Source organism: Pleurodeles waltl, chromosome 8 (genome assembly GCF_031143425.1).
Source record: "Pleurodeles waltl isolate 20211129_DDA chromosome 8, aPleWal1.hap1.20221129, whole genome shotgun sequence".
NCBI classification, from domain to species: Eukaryota; Metazoa; Chordata; class Amphibia; order Caudata; family Salamandridae; genus Pleurodeles; species Pleurodeles waltl.
In genome coordinates this window covers 371,105,841-371,122,967 of record NC_090447.1, presented here as the reverse complement: position 1 = coordinate 371,122,967, position 17,127 = coordinate 371,105,841, and the positions used below count along the sequence as shown (strand labels likewise).

General features: G+C 51.8%; 1 protein-coding gene across 1 annotated transcript in view; it reads left to right on the top strand.

Moving 5' to 3' along the window:
* The window catches only part of MYO16 (myosin XVI), a 2,485,855-nt gene that overhangs the window by 239,340 nt on the left and 2,229,388 nt on the right, over positions 1–17,127 (top strand). The window lies entirely within an intron of this gene.

Here is a 17,127-nt window from a genome sequence, read left to right as displayed (position 1 = left end):
CCAGCAAGTTTGTGTCAAAAATCCTGCAGCACGGTGATAGCAAAACCGCACTGTGTGGGTTGCGGCGTGACCAGCCTCCGTCAGCGATGTTGCATGTTGTTTCTCAAGCCACATGCATCGATCTCCCAGCTGTGCTGCAAGCGATGCGTCGATTTTACCCACGGAGCTTGCAGCACGTCGTTTCTCTAGCCGTTCTCGGAGGTTTCCCCGCACGGTAGTCTGTGCATGGTTTTTCAGGCTTGGTCTGCCAGCTTCACCTGTCAAGGCCCCAGGAAATGAGTAGGGCACCACTTGGCAGGGCAGAAGTATCAGCAGAGAGTTCAGGTGCTGGCAGGGGAAGTCTTTGATGGCCTGATGACTTCAACAACAGGAGGCAAGCTCAGGACAAGCCCTTGGAGATTTCTTCACAAGCAGGAATGCACAACAACATCCAGTCTTTGTCCCCTTTCACCAGGCAGACGCAGCAACTGCAGGATAGCTCCACAAGGCACAGTCACAGGCAGGGCAGGTCCTCTTCTTCAGCTCTTCAGTTCCTCTCCAGTCAGAGGTTCCTCTTGATTTCCAGAAGTGATCTAAAGTCTGTGGTTTTGGGTGTCCTTCTTATACCCTCTTTGCCCTTTGAAGTAGGCTTACTTCAAAGAAAAGTCTCTCTTGTTTGTGAAATCCTGTCTTGCCCAGGCCAGGCCCCAGACACACACCAGAGGGTTGGAGACCGTAATGTGTGAGGGCAGGCACAGCCTTTTCAGGTGTGAGTGACCACTCCTCCCCTCCCTCTTAGCACAGATGGCTCATCAGGATATGCAGGCTACACCGCAGCCCCCTTTGTGTCACTGTCTAGAGAGAGGTGCAAACAGCCCAACTGCCAAACTGACCCAGACAGGGAATCTGCAAACAGGCAGAGTCAAAGAATAGTTTAAGCAAGAAAATGCTCACTTTCTAAAAGTGGCATTTTTGAACACACAATCTCAAAATCAACTTTACTAAAAGATGTATTTTTAAGTTGTGAGCTCAGAGACCCCAAACTCCACACGTCTATCCGCTCCCAAAGGGATCTACACTTTAATCATATTTAAAGGCAGCCCCCATGTTAACCTTTGAAAGAGATAGGCCTTGCAACAGTGAAAACCGAATTTGGCAGTATTTCACTCTCAGGACATATAAATAAAACACATTAGTATATGTCCTAACTTAAACATACATTACACCCTGCCCATGGGGCTACCTAGGGCCTACCTTAGGGGTGCCTTACATGTAAGAAGAGGGAAGGTTTAGGCCTGGCAAGTGGGTACACTTGCCAAGTCGAATTGGCAGTTTAAAACTGCACACACAGACACTGAAGTGGCAGGTCTGATCCATGTGTACAGAGCTACTACTGTGGGTGGCACAACCAGTGCTGCAGGCCCACTAGTAGCATTTGATTTACAGGCCCTGGGCACCTCTAGTACACTGTACTTGGGAGTTACCAGTAAATCAAATATGCCAATCATGGATGAACCAATTACATACACATTTTGTATAGGAGCACTTGCACTTTAGCACTGGATAGCAGTGGTAAAGTGCCCAGAGTAACAAAAACAGCAAAAACCGAGTCCAGCACACATCAACTACCTGGGAAACAGAGGCAAAAAGTTAGGGGAGACCATGCCAAGGATGCCACGTCTAACAGTTGCCTTCTACTACGTAATGATAAAAAACAAAGAGACATATTTAGGAGCCCCTAGTGCCTCCTTTTGCCACATCAGCGTATATTTTTTTACCCTAATGTGGCCCAATGAGACCAAAATCGCGGCACCATATTTACAAAGTGGTGCAGTGCATGCATTGTGCCACTTTGTAACCCTTTGTACTACATTATGCCTGCGCCAGGCATAATGTATGCAAAGGGGGCGTACCCATGTAAAAAGTAGGCTTCCTTTGGTTACAATGGGCCTCTGGGTGCTTTGCAGGATTAGCATCAGAATTTTTGACGCTAGTTCTGCAAAGCGCCGGACTAGTGTCAAATATTTTGATGATAGACCCATAACTACTGTCATGGTGTGCCATATTTTAAGTACTGCACACACATGGTGGTGTTAGGGGGAGCTAAGGGCCACAAGAAAAGTAGCGCTGTACTTTGTGAAGCGCCACATTTCTTAAACATCCCCCAAATGTTATAAAACACATCGAACCCAATGAATATCGACACATATATATTACTAATGTCTCACGAATTTCCTCATTTGAAGAGAAGACAACACTCACATTTCACAGTTAAAGAGCAAAATCCTGATTAAAATAAAAACTTGACAAGTGCAATTGAAGGCAATAATGGTAAAAAGGGAGGGACTCAGAATTCAGTAGCATCGTCTGAAAACTCCTCGGACAATCTTTGCATCTTTATTTATCTAACTTTCACCTGCTTCTCTTCTCTAACTACAGCTACGTTGACAAATATGTAGATCATCCCTATTTGAAGGGGAAATCCAAATGACAATGATATGAAAAAGTAAAAGCAAATCACAAAATGTATAGACGCAGATTTTTTTGTGACTGTTCAGCTCTGAATGTTGTCAAATTTTCTGGAACCGCATTTGATATTTTCGCTCAGCATTGATTGCTTTGCAATTTAAATGTGGCAAGGGTTAATTGGATCCTTTACCACTATGGAGTCATTGATATATAGAAAAGAGGGTCTATTACTTCAAGCTTAATAGAAGTTAATGTATTATATTGTCCTTCCATATCAGGAAGGGAAATGGCTTCAGCTCCTTTTTACTAGTCTAGTCACATGAAAGAGCTCTTGAAGTACAGAGTGCGGAGATCTGGACTTCTATTGAACGATGGTTACTTGTACATGCAAAGAATAAGGCTTAGCTGAGGCCGAGAAAACTGCTCTGTTTGAAATGGGAAATGGTCACCCTCGTACATCCCATTAGGCCTCTACTTCCGATGTTATGTTGGCATCATGCCACAAGAACATACTCGCAAAGGCAGAAAACAGATTTTGTCCTAATGCAGTTTTCTGCATTTTATTAATCATACATTGAATTCTTTGCACCATATATCACCATTTTTATAGCATGAATTTGCAAAATCTATGCTGAGCAAACTCGAATGTTTAGGCTGTTAATTCCCAGCTGACTTGTGTGTGGTCAACATCATCTTTCTTTAGCCTGCACAGATGCAGTGCTCTGAAATATCTGAGCATTTTTTCCTGATGATCGGTTTCCTTTGAATCTTTCTTTAACACTGCAACATAAGCTAGCTCTAGAACAGCCTCTTTCTGCTAATCACTGAAAGGGAGGCCCATTTCTGTCTCGGCAGGACAGAAAATGCACTAACTCTTACTATTTGGGATTGATTGGAAAGAAATGAACGATTGCTGAAAAATTACCTTGAATGAAAGTATTCCAAACCATTATTTCTCCACTTAGTAAATGCTTGTGCACAGCAGACACTGATGAATGACTTCTAAGCGTGCCCAGGAGTGTGTTAGGTAGCCGATGCTAAAGAAAGAACATACTGCAAATTAGTCATGTATGACTACAGTGTGGACGTGTGGAGAAGTATGCTCATTAATCACTAACGCATTCTTCATCATGTAAATTCCGAAGGGCTCTGAGGTCAATACTTTCAGCGTCATCTTATTGATTCATTCACCCATAGTCCCAGTGCTGTTTGGCAGCGGAGCATTTGTTTACCCTGCATGCCTCAGATGCTGGGTATTTGTGACACTGCACAACCTACATAAAAGACCGTTGACACAAGACGCTGCACCTGTTAATTAGTTTCCTATTTCATCTCTTAATTCGATCTTTATTTGATATTATGTGGAAATCCATGACATTCTCATCAAAATACATTTTTCTGACTCTTGCCACAAGGAGGGTCTTTATGAGGAACGAGCAAGAAAAGGCGATATCGAGACCCGCACTGTTCAGGGCCTAGGCTCCTGTAGCATAATTCATCTATGAATGTTTCAAGCAAGCCTGCTGCTTTTATCAATAAAACAACTAAACAATACCTGTTTTTTTTTAAAAAGCTCCTTAAAAAATACACACATGTGCATACATAATATAGGATTTTCAGTCACCCTTCTTCATCCATTGAACTGTGGCAGTATCGTTCAAATTTCCCTTCAATTAACCACAGACAGCAGCATATGGCAACTGACCCTCGCTGTGAGTGCTGACATGTGCCTAAAAAGTAGATCACACTAGCGCCATATTTGTATGACCCAATGCACTCTATTTAGTTACAAAATAGTCACTTGAACATTTTTTTTCATTTACCAGGGCCTGGCAGCTTCTCAGACATTTCTACCAGCTGTCATCATCACTTAAGTGTCCCTTTTCTTTGACCAGGCTTTAAAACCATTCAAAAGTTTCCACCCATGCCTGCACATGCATATAAATTAAAAAAACGCTGGCGGCCGTCTTAATGATATTAACAGACCAGTTCCATAAGTCAAAATATTGCAAAAAGTACAGAAAATGTACAAACTGCTGGTAAATCAGGGCAGCCAAATTAACACACAAAGGGGGTCATTCTAACCCTGGCGGTCCAAGACCGCCAGGGCTAAAATGACGGGGGCACCGCCAACAGGCTGGCGGTGCCCCGCTGGGCATTCTGACCGCGGCGGTTCGGCCGCGGTCAGAAGTGGAAAACCGGCGGTCTCCCGACGGTTTTCGCTGCCCAAATGAATCCTCCATGGCGGCGCAGCTTGAGGATTCTGACACCCCATACCGCCATCCTGTTCCTGGCGGTTCTCCCGCCAGGAACAGGATGGCGGTGTGGGGTGTCGCGGGCCCCCTGGGGGCCCCTGCAGTGCCCACGCCAATGGCATGGGCACTGCAGGGGCCCCTGTAAGAGGGCCCCAAAAAGAATTTCAGTGTCTGCTTTGCAGACACTGAAATTCGCGACGGGTGCAACTGCACCCGTCGCACCTTCCCACTCCGCCGGCTCAATTCTGAGCCGGCGTCCTCGTGGGAAGGGTGTTTTGCACTGGGCTGGCGGGCGGCCTTTTGGCGGTCGCCCGCCAGCCCAGTGCAAAACCCAAAATACCCTCAGCGGTCTTTCGACCGCGGAGCGGTATTTTGGAGGGGGAACTCTGGCGGGCGGCCTCCGCCGCCCGCCAGGTTGAGAATCACCCCCAAAGTGCCAGAATAAACACTTTCTGCAGGTGAGCCAATCAATGCATCATTCATAATGCCTCATGGCTGCCAGTGTTTTGTGAAGCACTGGGAACGCTGTCTTGTCCTTCTTTTAAGTTGATAACCATCAGTTTCGGTGTTAGCTACCTTGATGTTACGAGAGAGATCCACCTGTGAGGAAGGGGTGTAGGATGCCGAAACCCATTTCGTTTTTAATCCATTTTGTTGCTTTTTCAAACCTTGATGTAAGAGATTCAGTAAACTACTAGTCATCGTTAGCAGGTTACCAGAGTGCATGAGTTTCTTGTAACTGTGGTGGGGTTACAGGAGGAAGTGCTGTATAAATGATGGGGAGCCCGACCCGTGAATGCCCCGCTACCCCTGGAATCTGCAGCAAATGGGGCCCTGGATACACTGCAATATGTGTGTGTGTATGTCTATATACATATTACACAGTAGGATTTTTGCACCCGTTTAATGAATGTCCATGAAACATTGTAGACCTACTGCCCCTTCTTGAGGTCCTGAATGTTTTGCAGTGTTTCAACAGGGGGTGGGCCCAAATGGGTGTAAAATCCAAAGCATTTTGCCTAACCTTTTGTATTTCACATAGTGTGAAAACTGTCAGAAGGATTTTCACAAAATTTGAAATAATTATATATTAAGGTGTACAGATGATTATTTGGGCTACAGCAGGTAAGAACGATAAGTATTTTGTATGTTTTAAGTGTTTTCAATTTAGCTATAGCTGGACGATGCAGTACTGCAGTACGACTGACATACATACTGATGACAAGTCATTAGCTGATTGGCTAATGACTGCCTTTACAAAAGTTATAGGGAGCCATATTGTTTTCAGCTTGATTTGCTCTGTGTACTGTGTTACTCCTTTCAATCATGTTAGATATTAGGTTTGTTTTTATTGCATACATATTACCACACTAGTAAATTGGCAATAGGTAGGGAAAATGTTTATAACTTTATATATATTAGAAACAAATATGGAGTACAGCAGCACTACCATGGTCCCAAAAGAAAAAACATAATTAAAAATTGCAAATACAATATAAGACACTATGGGGGTGATTCCAACCCTGGCGGTCGGTGATAAAGCGGCGGCCAACCCGCCAACAGGCAGTCGGTCCAAAAAATGGAATTCTGACCCTGGCGGGAACCGCCAACACAGACCGCCACCTTAACACTCCGACCGCCACGGCGGGACACACAAACAGCGCGGCGGTCACCGCCAACAGGCAGGCGGCAGACAATGTACCGCCCACACTATCACAACTCACCAATCCGCCACCTTTTCCGGGGCGGGAGCCCCGCCGATAAAAATACGGCGGAAACAGACTACGAACGGGAAAACGCTCACCTATACACACTCCACGAGGACGGAGGACAGCATGGAACCCGAATTAAACATCCTACCTGCTCTTGTGTACCTGCTCATCTACCACGAGTACGAACGCCGGCGCAGACGACAACGGTGAGTACTGCACCTACGACACAGGGGAGGGGGGAGGAGAAAAGGTTACGGGCACACACATATGCGACCCCCCCCCCCCAACTATCTACACACCAATGCAGAGCAACAAGTCACAGTGACACCACCCAAACCCCCCGGAATAATGCAAAGACATAATTAAACTGAGAAACAAAATTTATGTATAAAATAGGTTCTTTGAAGTCATGGTAAAATAGCAATATGAATTGTAAAAAATCCAGTAAGAACATTGCGAAACCGATAAACATAGGCAATAAGTCCTGCACATTCACTTAAATTTCCACTGTCCATGGGCCAAAGTGTATCAACACATGGGCAAAGCCCACACAGGAGACCTGAGTCCGTTGGAGAGAACACTGCTGGGGCATCAGATGACAAAACTACAGGCACCTCAGGGGGAAGGGAAAGGGGGGCACCTCAGCCACATGAGTCCACGACGCCAGATCCACGAAGGGGCCACCATGCCCACTGTGCCATCCTGGGGAGTGCAAAGCCACAGTCTCACAAGTCTCTTCAGTGGGTGGTTTGCCCACTGTGCCATCCTGGGGAGTGCAAAGCCACAGTCTCACAAGTCTCTACAGTGGGTGGATTGCCCACTGTGCCATCCTGGGGAGTGCAAAGCCACAGTCTCACAAGTCTCTACAGTGGGTGGTTTGCCCACTGTGCCATCCTGGGGAGTGCAAAGCCACAGTCTCACAAGTCTCTACAGTGGGTGGATTGCCCACTGTGCCATCCTGGGGAGTGCAAAGCCACAGTCTCACAAGTCTCTACAGTGGGTGGTTTGCCCACTGTGCCATCCTGGGGAGTGCAGAGACACAGGCCATCAGGTGGATTACAGACTCCATAGGTAATGGAGGAGGCAGGGTGCCCCGAGTGCAGTGTGAACACTAGCTCGACACAGAACCGGCACTGTCAATGGGCCATCGGTGCTTGACAGGAAGGGCCCAGCGGAGCGGTGCTTGAGACGAAGGGCCCAGCGGAGCGGTGCTTGAGACGGCGGGGCCCAGCGGAGCGGTGCTTGACAGGAAGGGCCCAGCGGAGCGGTGCTTGAGACGGCGGGGCCCAGCGGAGCGGTGCTTGACAGGAAGGGCCCAGCGGAGTGGTGCTTGAGACGGCGGGGCCCAGCGGAGCGGTGCTTGACAGGAAGGGCCCAGCGGAGCGGAGCTTGACAGGAAGGGCCCAGCGGAGCGGTGCTTGAGACTGCAGGGCCCAGCGGAGCGGTGCTTGACAGGAAGGGCCCAGCGGAGCGGTGCTTGACAGGAAGGGCCCAGCGGAGTGGTGCTTGAGACGGCGGGGCCCAGAGGAGCGGTGCTTGACAGGAAGGGCCCAGCGGAGCGGTGCTTGACAGGAAGGGCCCAGCGGAGCGGTGCTTGAGATGGCAGGGCCCTGTTCAACGGTGCATGTCTTGGCGGGGCCCTCTTCAGCGCTGCCTTTCTGCACGGGGAGTGCAGAGACACAGGCCATCAGGTGGATTACAGACTCCATAGGTAATGGAGGAGGCAGGGTGCCCCGAGTGCAGTGTGAACACTAGCTCGACACAGAACCGGCACTGTCAATGGGCCATTGGTGCTTGACAGGAAGGGCCCAGCGGAGCGGTGCTTGAGATGAAGGGCCCAGCGGAGCGGTGCTTGAGACGGCGGGGCCCAGCGGAGCGGTGCTTGACAGGAAGGGCCCAGTGGAGCGGTGCTTGAGACGGCGGGCCCAGCGGAGCGGTGCTTGACAGGAAGGGCCCAGCGGAGTGGTGTTTGAGACGGCGGGGCCCAGCAGAGCGGTGCTTGACAGGAAGGGCCCAGCGGAGCGGTGCTTGACAGGAAGGGCCCAGCGGAGCGGTGCTTGAGACGGCAGGGCCCTGTTCAGCGGTGCATGTCTTGGCGGGGCCCTCTTCAGCGGTGCCTTTCTGCACGGCGGGGCCCTCTTCAGCGGTGCCTTTCTGCACGGCGGGGCCCACTTCAGCGGTGCAAGTCTTGGTGGGGCCCTCTTCAGCGGTGCCTTTCTGCACGGCGGGGCCCTCTTCAGCGGTGCCTTTCTGCACGGCGGGGCCCTCTTCAGTGGTGCCTTTCTGCACGGCGGGGCCCTCTTCAGCGGTGCATGTCTTGGCGGGGCCCTCTTCAGCGGTGCCTTTCTGCACGGCGGGGCCCTCTTCAGCGGTGCTCTTCACGGCGGGGCCCTGTTCAGCGGTTCTTGTCCCGGCGGGCCCCTGTTCAGCAGTGTCTTTCTGCACGGCGGGGCCCTCTTCAGCCGTGCATGTCTTGGCGGGACCCTTTTCAGCGGTGCCTTTCTGCACGGCGGGGCCCTCTTCAGCGGTGCCTTTCTGCACGGCGGGGACCTGTTCAGCGGTGCTTTTCCAGTCATTCAAGGGAGCCAGACCTGGCCAGGACTCCCTGCTTAGTCGCCCTCCGACCGTGCAGTTGCTGGACCCTTCTGTGACGGATTCCTGGGCCCGTGGGTGTCCTCCCTCACACCCGGGATGGGGCTTGTGGGGCCCTCCTGGTCCGCGCCCCTGCTGGCTGACTTCTCCGCCCTGCTGCCCTTGCCCTCCTTCGATGAGGCTCTCTGGCCCTTGCCGCCCCTGGATGTTGTGGCAGATAACGTCCCAGGACTTTGCTCCTTGGGGGCAGCCGTGTCAGTCTTCTCGCGGCGGCCCTTGATTTTACAGGTCCTCTTTCCAGGGGGGGGGCTGGCTGTCCCCTTGCTGCTGGTCGATGTATCAGTGCTGGGAAAGGGTGGACTCCAAAACCCGTGCACAATCGTGACACTTGAAGCAGGGCTGGTGGTGGCTGAGGTGCTCTTGGGACTCTTAGCAGATGGAGGGGGTGGGTCAGGTGGGGCAAAGAGGTTAAGTTTGGAGAGGTAAACTTTCTTATGACCAAGGTAAAGGGTGGGTGTAGTGGGAATGGGAGTGGAGGAAGAGGATGTGGTTGTAGGAGAGTCAGGTGTGCTGTCTTTGGGTGCAGGTGCTTGTGACGTAGGCTGTGGTGATGTGGTTGGCTGTTGGGTGGGTGGCTGCCTGCGTTTGTGTGTCTTGGAAGAGGGGGTGACAGACACAGTGGGAGAGGACACAGGGGACGTGTAAATGGCAGTGGGGGTGGTGACTGCACGTGTGCGGACTGTACTAGAGGGTGTGCTGGTGATGGAAGTTCTGGCTGATGGTGGTGTGCATGCAGGTGTGAGTGGAGACGTCACAGGGAGGGAGGAGGGAGACGAGGAGGAGGGGGACACAGAGGTGGGAGTGACTGTTGGCATGTCTGCATCTGGGTGTTGCTTGGGTGAATGCTTGTGGGATCTGTGGTGCTTATGTCTGGATGAGCTGCCCTTGGGTGTTGAGGTGTGTGCAGGCTGGTCTGATGGTGTGGATGGGATAGGCTGAGGAACAGGAGACAGAGACAGGGTGGAGGCAGTTAGAAGAGGGAGGCTGGAAACAGGGACAATGGCTGCCGTCAGTGCTGAGGCCAGAGCATTGAACGATCGTTGATGGGCAGCCTGACCCGAATGAATGCCCTCCAGGTATGCATTGCTCCGATGCACCTCCCTCTCTACCCCCTGGATGGCATTCAAAAGGGTAGACTGCCCAACAATGATGGTCTGAAGGAGGTCAATGACCTCCTCACTGAGGGCAGCAGGGGTAACTGGGGCAGGGCCTGAGGTGCCTGGGGCGAAGGAGATGCCCGCCTTCTTGGGCGAGCGGGCACGGAGCGAAGGCTGAGGGGCTGCTGGGAGGGCAGAGCTGGTGCGCTGGGTGGCGGCTGTACCTGTAGAGGCGGGGGGCCCGGATGTTGCCGCCACCGCTAGGGAGCTCCCTTCCGAGGACGTGTCAGTGTCGCTGGTGTCACCACGGGTCCCCGTTGTGGTGCTCCCCTCGCCCTCCGTATCACTGGTGACCTCGGTGTCTGTACCATGGCCCACCGGGGCCTTGTGAGTTGCAGCTCCCTCGTGCTCCGATGCCAATTCTCCTCCGCCTGATGATGCTAATGCACACATGCACAAGAAGATAAAGAAAAAGGGTGGGTGGAGAAATAAAAACAGGTTGAGTGCATGCATTGTCAACACCATTGGCGGAGAGGACAGACACAGGAGCCTCATGCACTACGCCGCGCAATCGGGGTACATTACTCAGTACTTGTGACTAGGCCAACAGGTCTATGGACAACAAATGCGCACATGGGTGATGCTGGACCATCGATTGCTGTACTTGGCACCCTACAGAGGTGGGGGGCGGGGGCACAGGGCCATGCCTAAAGGAGGGAACTACACTACAGAAAGCGCCGTGGCCTAATGTAACCCACAGCCCTCCTTCCCCACCCAGACGCCTCCACTGCGCGTAAAGATAGCAGAATGTGCTGTTACTCACCCCCTTGTGTCTGCTGTGATGTCCTCACGCGCCCATCCAAATCGGGGTAGGCCACCGCCAGGATCCGGGACATCAGGTGGGTCAGGGTACGACTGGCACCCCTCCTAGGTTGGTAGGCCATCCCCAGCAGTGACTCAGCGGTCTTCCTAGTCCCGCGGTGGATGTCCTCCCACCTCTTTCGGCAGTGGGTGCCCCGTCTGTTGTGGACCCCCAGGGCCCGGACTTCCTTGGCGATGGCACGCCAAATGTCGACTTTCTGATGGGCGCTGACCTATTTGACATGTACAGGGTGGAATAGGAAATATCATCATTTGTCTGCATGTTAGGTGTGATTGCCCCCCCCCTCCCCAACCTTGCCATGTGGCACATGCTCTCATCTGTCGTGCCTTGCACTACTCATTCTCTCCCCACCCCACCATCTTACATCCACCATACACATCCCAGGCATAGCCCATTCAACGTGCACCCAGTGTACTTACCTGTTGGTCTGGAGGACCGTAGAGTAGCGCATACTGGGGGAGGACCCCATCCACAAGTTTCTCCAACTCTTCAGAAGTGAAGGCAGGGGCCCTTTCCCCAATCGCAGCAGCCATTGTCTCTTCCAGACCGAGGTCACAGCAGCACTTGCAGTATAGGTCCTCTCCTGTGGATGATCAGGTCTTGAGTGATTAAGCAGATAGAAAATGGCGGTCACGCCCGCGGTGGTGCGTACCGCGGCGGTGCGTACCGCGACCGCCGGCGCACATCGTCATTGGCTCCTGAGACCCATAGGGTTCAATGTTAACCAATGTTGCTTTGCGCCGCGGTCTTCGACCGCCACGGTGTGCCACGCCAGCGCATTGACCTCACATCCCACTGTCACACTTCTCAGGTCAGGCAGCCGCCATTTCAAGGGCCCACATTGCTTAATTTCTACTGCGTCACACAGGCCTAGGCCTTGCATTGCCACTCATACAAGCCATTCAATGCATAGCGATTCGTGTACTGTGCACGCTGTGGTTACGTACCTGTGGGTTGCTTGACTCTGTACTCCATGTTGTTCTTCCTAGGCACCGTTCGCTGGGACTTGCGAGGAGAAGGAGGAATCCTCCTGTGTACCGACCGCTGGTGGACCTGTCGACAATGGAAGAACGACATATTATACTTCGATACCGACTTGACCGAGCCACTATACATGAACTGTGCGCCCAGCTGGAGCAAGCCCTGATGTCCCCCATCCGCCAACCCACAGGAATTCCCCTCTGGTGCAGGTTCTGTCAGTCCTCCATTTTTTAGCAAGTGGGTCTTTTCAGACAACAGTGGCCATGTCATCAGGGATGTCTCAGCCTATGTTTTCCAAGGTTTTGTCCAGAGTGTTGTCTGCCCTGATGAAATACATGCAGAGCTACATTGTTTTCCCTGAGGTGGATGATTTGGCTACAGTGAAGGGTGATTTCTATGCCCTTGGACATATTCCCAACATCATTGGTGCCATTGATGGGACCCATGTGGCTTTAGTACCCCCAAAAGACAATGAGCAGGTGTACAGAAACAGAAAAAATTACCATTCGATGAATGTCCAGGTGGTCTGTTTGGCTGACCAGTACATCTCCCATCTAAATGCCAAGTTCCCTGGGTCAGTGCATGACGCGTATGTTATGCGAAATAGCAGCATCCCTTATGTGATGGAACAGCTACAGAGACACCGTGTGTGGCTAATAGGTGACTCTGGTTACCCCAACCTGCCTTGGCTATTGACCCCAGTGAGGAATCCCCGGACCAGGGCAGAGGAACGGTACAATGAGGCCCAGGGGCGAACTAGGAGGATCATAGAAAGGACCTTCGGCCTCCTGAAGGCCAGGTTCAGGTGCCTGCATATGACAGGTGGATCCCTAATGTACTCACCAAAGAAGGTGTGCCAGATCATCGTGGCCTGCTGTATGCTTCACAATCTTGCATTGCGACGCCAGGTGCCTTTCCTGCAGGAGGATGGTCCAGATGGTGGTGTTGTACCAGCTGTGGAGCCTGTGGAGAGTGAAGAGGAGGAAGACGACGGGGACGACACGGACAACAGGGACACAGTTATACAACAGTACTTTCAGTAGCACACAGGTAAGAATCACCCACGCCATTTTACATTTACTTACAGTCTCCTGCATCTCTACTTTCTGTGTTTCCCCCCAGTTCCTTGTAACAGATTTTTGACTTTCCCTTCCCTTTTCAGAGCTGTATGACCCACTGCGTGACTTCTGCTTTGTTTGCCCATGGACTAAAGCTCATTGACATTGGTATGTTGTCATCACACTGTAACTGAACATTATTGAACCGTTATGTGTAATACATTTGTTAAGAATACAAGCAGACTCCAGATTTTTGAAGTGCAATTAGTGATTTATTTTAAGTGCTGCATATAGGTCCATTATAGTAAAACGGTGATGGGTGGGGGTGGAGTAATGTCCATGGCAGAGTCCAGTTCTCAGTTTCACAGGTGCATTGTCCATATGCCTGTGGAAGGATGGAGCAGGGTCTGTTTAAGGTTTGACAGGGCGACAATGTGGGACAGTGGGATGACATCAGGGGGTATCTTATGCTGGCGGGGGTCTTGGCATCCTACTCTGTCTTCTTTTGTGATCTCAGGTTCCTCTTGCGGGGTGGTTGTTCTTCAGCAGGAGGTGGGGTTCTGGTGGCCTGTCGTTGTGTAGGGGGCCTCCTGTCCACTAGCGCCGGCGGAGGTGGTAGGCTGTTCCAGGTCCAGGCTAGTGACAGGGGCCCTTTGGAGTGCCACATGGTCCCGCAATGTGGTGTCTATCCGGTTGAGGGCCAGGACTATGGTCCCCATTGCGGAACCGATGTTCCTGAGTTCGTCTCTGAACCCCATGTACCGTTCCTCCTGCTGTGCCTGGATCTCCTGGAACCTGGCCAGTACCGTCGCCATCGTCTCCTGGGAGTGGTGGTATGCTCCCATGATGGTGGTGAGGGCCTCTTGGAGAGTCGGTTCCCTGGGCCTGTCCTCCCCCCCTGTCGCACAGCAGCCCTCCCAGTTCCCCTGTTTCCCCGGGCCTCTGTCCCCTGGACGGTGTGCCCACTACCACTGCCCCCAGGTCCCTGTTGTTGGGGTTGTGGGTCAGCCTGGGTGCCCTGTAGTGGCGGACACACCGCTGATTGACGTGTCCTGGAGACAGAGGCATGGGCCCGCTGGGTGGGAGCTGTGCTGATATTCCCAGAGGGGGTTAGGTCTGCTGTGGCCTGTGTCTGTGTGTGGGGAACCGACTGTCCAGAGGTCCCCGATGGTCCGGGCTGGTCATCAGGTTCTAGGTCGACAGAGCTGCTGTCATCACTGGGGGCCTGTTCTGGGGGTGGGATGGACAAATCTGGACCCTCCTGGCCGGTGTGTTGGCGTTCGGGCCCTGCAGGGGTAAGAGAGTATGGTTATTGCTTCTGTGTGTGCCATGGCGTGCGATTTGTGGGTGCCCTTGTCCCCCAGTGCTGGCATTCCCTGGTGGGAGGAGATGTGAGGGTGGTTTGTGGGGGGGGGTGGGTATGTGCAGTGGTCATGCATAGGTGATGGGTGTCCATGGTTTGTGTTGGCATTCAGGGTTTGGTGTTGGGTTGGGTGGGTTGTGCTGGTGAGACATTGTCAGGGAGCATGTGTGCTGGGGGTTGGGGGTGAGGGTGGGGGTGTGGGTTGGCATGCTGGTGGTTGGGGGGGGTGAAGTAGTTGAGATTAGACTTACCAGAGTCCATTCCTCCGGCTACTCCAGCGAGGCCGTCAGGATGCAGGATGTTAAAGACCTCTTGCTCCCATGCTGTGAAGTCGGGTGGAGTGGGTGGGGGTCCGCCGCCAGTCTTCTGCACAGCGATGTTGTATCTTGACACCATCGAGCACACCTTCCCCCGTAGGTCGTTCCAGCGCTTTCGGATGTCTTCCCGATTTCTGGGATGCTGTCCCACAGCGTTGACCCTGTCGACGATCCTTTGCCATAGCTCCGCCTTCCTGGCTATTGTGGTGTGCTGCACCTGTGTGCCGAAGAGCTGGGGCTCTACCCTAATTATTTCCTCCACCAGGACCCTGAGTTCTTGGTCCGAGAACCTGGGGTGTCTTTGGGGTGCCATGGGGTGGTGTGGATGAGGTGTGGGGTGGTGTTTGTGGTGATGTGAGTGGTGGTGTGTGGTGATGTGTGCGTAGATGTGGTGTGGGTGATGATGTTGGGTTCCTGTGTGTGTTGTGGTTTGAGTTCCCTGTGCTCTCTCTCTGTGTATTGCGCCTTGTCTCTGAATTTCGATTTGTAGGGGTTTGTGGGTGATGTGGGTGTGTGTTTTATATGGTGATGGGTGTGTGGGAGTGTTGGGTGTATGTGTGTCAGGTGTGTGTATTTCGAATTGTCCAATGTGGCTGTGTTTTGTAAGGGTGTGTGTATTTTGACCGCGGCGGTGTGTACCGCCAATGGAATACCGCGGTTGAAAGACCGCCGCGTGGATTCGTGGGTCGTAATGGCATGGGCGTATTTCTGTTGGCGTGACGGTGGAGGTTTGGTCATCTCCAGTTTATCGCTGCCCGCTGATGAGGCGGCCTTCCGTGGATGTCGGGTTTTTGGCGGTTTGCCAGTTGGAGGTCAGAATGACCGTGGCGGTTTACCGCGGCCGCGGCATTATAATGGCGGACTTCTGACCGGCGGTAAGGGCCTTTTACCGCCGAGGTCAGAATGACCCCCTATATTTTATAAATATATTGTGCTAAAGTGCATTTTCAGTTTTTTACATATTTAAATATGTACAAAAAGTCTGCAGAGTAGCATGCTACTCACTAAGAATTACCACTCTATTTAAAATAAATGCATTTCACTGTTGTAAAAATTCATACAAAATTAAGAAAAAAAAATGTTAACTCTACAAAATATTTTTGGGGTACCGCTGTACTACAGCACTCTCTGAATTAAAAAAAAAATATAGAAACTTGTAAATATTGTGATCTCCCTATTACCACTTTACTAAAGTGATAATACTTTGGGCAAAAATACCACACTTAATACTTACTTACATCAAAAGGCATAACACAGAACATACCAAAGTGTATCTAAAAACATCATAGCTGCCTTTAACTTGTCTAATATGAATATTTTGCCAATCAAGTAATGACTTGCTCTTGGAAAGTGGATTATTACCTAGGGCAGGTATATACCTACATTTAGTAGTAGGCCTCAATCTTTAGTAATATTCCACAGTTTCACAATAGGTCCAGTCAAGGTGTCAATAAATTAATCCTTGTTGAACACTTAGGGGGTGATTCTAACATTGGCGGGCGGCGGAGGCCGCCCGCCAATGTTCCCCCGACAAAATACCGCTCCGCGGTCACAAGACCGCTGAGGGTATTTTGAGATTTGCCCTGGGCTGGCGGGCGGCCGCCAAAAGGCCGCCCGCCAGCCCAGGGCAAATCTACCTTCCCACGAGGACGCCGGCACCGAATGGAGCCGGCGTAGTGGGAAGGTGCGACGGGTGCAGCTGCACCCGTCGCGTATTTCAGTGTCTGCTTTGCAGACACTGAAATACTTTGCGGGGCCCTCTTATGGGGGCCCCTGCAGTGCCCATGCCATTGGCACGGGCACTGCAGGGGCCCCCAGGGGCCCTGCGGCACCCCCTACCACCATCCTGTTCCTGGCGGGAGACCCGCCAGGAACAGGATGGCGGTAGGGGGTGTCAGAATTCCCATGGCGGCGGAGCGCGCTCCGCCGCCATGGAGGATTCCCCCGAGCAGCGGAAAGTCGGCGGGAGACCGCCGACTTTCCGTTTCTGACCGCGGCTGAACCGCCGCGGTCAGAATGCTCGAGGGAGCACCGCCAGCCTGTTGGCGGTGCTCCCGTGGTCGGTGACCCTGGCGGTCACCGGCCGCCAGGGTCAGAATGACCACCTTAGTGGCTTGGCCCACAAGCGGTTAGGCTTAACGTAGGAGGTCGGTGTGTTAAGCATTTATTATCAACAAAACAGTAAATAAGTAAAACAACACATAATAAAAATCCAAAACCAATTTATAGAAATAGGAAGTATTTTTATCTTTCAAATACCATCGAAACAACAAAAATTCACTGTAGGGAACTGGAGAGATGAATTTTTGAAGATTAAATGTAACAATGTGCTTTCTAGTGCCTAAAAGCAGAAATTGCCAG